Raw genomic sequence first — 4,761 nt, forward strand, 5'->3', positions numbered from 1 at the left:
GGTCCAACCCTCTGTTCGCCTCCTCTGAGAGCATGTTTTACCACTTTGTTGGTGGTGTGGGACACATATTGAAGCCATTCAATAGAGACGTTAGAAAACGTCTTGTTCTGCTCAACGTATGCCCCTTCATACGTGAGAGCGAGCGCGTCTCTAGGCAGAAACAGCGTTTTATACACACCCATACTAAATGCAGCCAGGGTGGTATACATGAATGGATCAACTTGAGTACAACCCAGTAGCGTGTCACGATAAATGATGCATGCTTTACGCAGGACATCAACATCGTTAACACAGTAACGCCTGAGTTCAGCCTGAAAATCAAAGGGATTCTGTGAGGCAACCTGGTACCATTCCATGAATCGCACCTTATCGCTTTCAGACATGTGCTCATAGCCGTAGAAGGAGGGGTCTGGGTACGGGCCCACATAACGCTCATTATCCCTCGTATTAAACCTGTGTGGGAAATGGCCCTTCTGCAGGTCTTGAAAACCTAAAGCAGAGGGTATTTTGGCAAGGCCCATGGGCAAAAAGCTGAACGAATCAATCCACCGCTGGTCATAGTCCCTGTCATGCATTAAAATCACACGGCTGCCGCTCATTATGACACTAGGTGTTATGCTCTGTCTGACAAAGTACTCGAGGAGTATGTAGTTATCAAAGCCAGATGCATTATGTGCTATGAAAGTGTACCCACGAAACCTTGGGCGTCTGTAATGCTGCACAAACGCCTCCACACACTTTAATGTATTAAATGTGAACTTATTGCCCTTCAGATCAGACGCACACACAAAGTTAGCCTCGTGTTTACCGTTGTGGTACCGCGTCTCAAAATCATATAAAATGTATTTATCGTTAGGCTTCTGTTTTTCAACAGGCTGTATGAAACACTGATGGTCGGAGTCTCCTGCTAATTTAGGTTCGCGGCAGTGCTCGCATCTAGGCTGCGCACATTTGTGTGGCAATTTCTTGGATTCTCTATATGTGGTGCCACAGTGCATGCAATGTTTCATATTATCACAGGGGATCATGTTGTGTTTTAATTCAGGTAATTTGTGTTGTTGGTAACAGTGTTGTGATTTGCAGATGCGGTTACAGTCGCTGCATTTCACTGTGGGTCCCCTGTGATGTTGACAGAGTGTGTAACATGTGTTACATCTATGTTTACAGCTGTGCTGTAATGGTGTATTATATATACTGTAACAGAAATTACACACATAGGATCCCCCCAAAAAAGCGGCCGGGTTTAAAATCAGGTGGTAATGTTGATTATGGAGATACATCATCAACGTGTTAGGGTTTGGCTCTTCATGTGTGTAAAAACATTCCAGGCGTTTACGCCCTTCTGTGTGGTAATAGATTACAATCTTAATGTTGAAGTGCTTCTCAAATTTACCGACATCAGAGAATGATACTTGCTGTGTGTCGCATAGACCTACTTCAGCATGCATCTGTTTAGCTGTAGCAAGTTTTTCATGCTCAGAGGATGATGAGTTTAATGAATGTGCTATGCATAGGGAGAAGCACAAATTGTTGTTTGTGTTGTTTGGTGTGTATAAATGTCTGCCTTTCTTTGAGAGAATCTCATCATAAGGTATGTGCGCCAGTCTTAAGCGAGACCCGCCACTACTGTTCTGAGCTACCGTGACAATAAACTCCAATTCATCATCACCGATAGATTCATCATTACTCTGCATAACTTGTGCAATTTGATCGAGAAACAGCTCCGGATCATACCGATCATCAGCGTTTAAAACAGCCTGAACATCTGAAGCCAGCGAGGGGCCACGCAGGACCACGTTTAGAACACTGCCCTGTTGGGATCCCGCCACAGCTCTGTCTATCACATTGGCTAAGCACTCGCGCACTCGCGCCGGCACTTGTTCTGGATGATCGAGACTTATACCCCTAAAATCAAGGCGTTCACGCAATTCGCGAGCATTAAAATTAGGTATCTCTCTAATGTGTGACTGAGAGCGGCTGCCGGACCCAGACTGCACAACGGGCTCAATAACAACTGCAGTAGCTGCAGCAGAGGTGACCCGGCTAGATTGTGCATCAGACGCAAAATCACCAGCAGCACAAGCTATATGGTTAGCATCAGTAACAGCAACGGCCCGAGCAACACCTGCTGTACTATCACTATTATTAGCAACAATAGCCCCATCAGCAATAGCAGACGTAGGAACAGTCTGACAAGGATGTGTATCGGATGAGGCTGATGCAGGCACCCTATTAAGTCTAGCTATAATATCGTCTAATTTTTTATCTGTTTCTTCAGCCCACTGCATAAAAGTCTCTAAGTCAAAACATCTAACAGGAGTGGAGGTTCCGTTATTATGTTTAAATAATTTATTTGGAGGGTCCATGGTCTGGATTTTAAAAGTCAGGGACTTGAAATTTTGCTGCAGATGTTGTCTAATGTACTACACACTTTGTTTATGAATTTGGTAAACTGTTGCCTTTGTACCTGTGCTTCTTGGTGGTATTGATTGAGTCTAGCTTCAATCAAACATAATTTATCAGCTATTGAAGCTATATGACTCTGTTCAGCAGGCTGAGCGTCTGGAAGCTTTATGTAAGCATCATACGCCGCTGATATTTGAGAGTCTGTTATGCCGCCTTCTTCGAAATCTATGCGTGAATCAATGCTATTTCTGTCACATTCTGGGGTGGTGGGTATATGAACTAGATCAAAATCTGACATGCTGTACTCAAAAACATCAGAGAAATCGCGATGTAGCCACTCACTCGGAGGTGTTGCAGGTTCGCTGATGAAGATCGGTTCTGACTCTCCACTGCTGCACAAAGCTCCAGGTTTTTGTTGTTCTGGGAGGTCGATACTGCTTAAACATTCCAAAAACGTCTGGAATCGTACGGTGTCCTGATCATTATGAGGAGGGGTGCTGTTCTGCAGTCTGTGAAGATAGATAGACATGTGTTAAAACATTTTATACATGTACCCATTTCAAACTGAATAACCGTGTCTCCCTCTCTATCTCTTTTTATCTAATTTATATATGCCTATGCTTACCTTGTAGTGTGCGTTATTCGGGATGGTCCTGCTCCTCCACACACACGGTTCTCTGGCGTGGTTCTGTATGTGTAAAACGGTCAGTTTAGAACATTTGTAATTGTTTAAACCCCTTTAAAAAAAAAAAAAATACACAACTATACATCGCGTTGTATACACACCTGATGTAAGGTAGGGCTCTGTGGTCGCGGGGTCTGAATGTTTTCCTGCTCAGTTTGTTAACCCTGGAACTAATCAAACAAAAACGTTATTACATAATTTAAAACAATCGCTAGTTTAAAACATACATACGTTTAAAACTCCAGTAATGCTGTACACACCTTGTGCCTGTTAGAGAACTAGTTCCAGCTGTAAAAGCGCCCGTTTCTGAAGAAAAGGGTCCTGGGCCGTTCTCCCGAACTCCTAAAAATTAAGCTTTTGTTTTAGGAAAAAAAAATAGTTTGAATATCCTATAATATGTTAACATAACACTTTTTAAAAATCCAATAATAGGTTTTGTTTTACTTACCGTTTACGATGGCCATGTTATAAAGAACGATGTTAGTGTTGATGATCGCAAAGAAAATGGTGTGCTCTGCAGCGAATCTTGAGGCGTAAATGGCTCAGGGTTTCGGGGTCTGAGCCTGTTTTTTATATAGGGTGGTGTTTCCAAAAAGAAAAGGTATGTCGCCAATCAATTTAAATGAGACCCTTCAGGGCTTTTGTCTTCTCAAGGAATTACAAAGGAACCGATACTTCAGACAATAGGCGGGGTCGCCACCCGACTGGTACACCTGCCCCATTTACCTTGTCGAGGAATTACAAAAAGAGCCAATACCGGCCACTTTAAACAATAGGCTGGGCCCTTGTTCGCATGGTACTCTCAACAACTATGTGATACCCGCGGTGTGCTTTTACAATCCTGAACAAATTCAAACAATTAGCCAGCTGTTGAAAAGTTGGAGCGGGTCTGGGCGACTGGTTTTAGAAGTATCACTGTAGCGTTTATTTTCTAAAGGGCTGAATGTTATTTGCGACTATCTGTTGTGTTAAAAACTACTCTGAAACCATGAAACCCCTTACAGAAGAAATGGCCCGTTTGATCTGTTTTTAAATAAATAAAATGCTTGCATCGCTGCAAGGTGTTGACACCGGAATCACAAAATGAGTGTATTTAAAAGACGATTAGTTTGAAAAGAGCGATACTGGCTGCTTATAGCATTTATTTTCTAAAGGACTGAATGCTATTTGTGACATTTACTGTGTTAAAAACTAGCTGGCTGGCTTTGTCTCACTCTTAGTTCAACATTCCGAAATCCCGATTTTTAAATAAAATGATCGCATCAACCCTGGAAAGAAACCCCAGTAGATGTGTAAAAACTAGTTAAATTAAAACTAGGGGTTTGATTAAATGAAACGCTTGTGAACATGCTGACATCACCCATTCAGAAGAAATTCCCATTTGTGCCATTTATAAAATAAAATGCATGCCTCACTGCAAGCTGAGACATTGTCAGATTTAGAAAATTAGTGTGATTAAAACACTATTACCAACACTTTTGACTAGAGCACACCCTCTTTGTTAAGGCGCACTGTGAACCAAAACAGCTTCCACTCCGCCAAGAATGAAACAAGAAACAAAGAATTGCTTTTAAGAACACATGCATAACTGAATGTTGCGATACACCTAAGTGAAAAAATAGTTTAATTAAAAACCCTATGGTTTGATTAAATTAAAACCCCGTTAAAAA

The 4,761-nt window shown here is 41.9% G+C and overlaps 1 long non-coding RNA gene across 1 annotated transcript; it reads right to left on the bottom strand.

Moving 5' to 3' along the window:
* Positions 1 to 2,681: 2,681 nt before the first annotated feature.
* LOC309705441 lies at positions 2,682 to 4,082 on the bottom strand. Its single transcript, XR_014276550.1, has 4 exons — positions 3,352 to 4,082; positions 3,193 to 3,261; positions 3,032 to 3,094; positions 2,682 to 2,915 (listed from the first exon to the last, which is right to left on the bottom strand). It is a non-coding gene; the product is annotated as an uncharacterized lncRNA (long non-coding RNA).
* Positions 4,083 to 4,761: the final 679 nt, after the last annotated feature.

Source organism: Aulonocara stuartgranti (assembly GCF_965226115.1).
Source record: "Aulonocara stuartgranti genome assembly, chromosome: 4".
Taxonomy (NCBI): Eukaryota; Metazoa; Chordata; class Actinopteri; order Cichliformes; family Cichlidae; genus Aulonocara; species Aulonocara stuartgranti.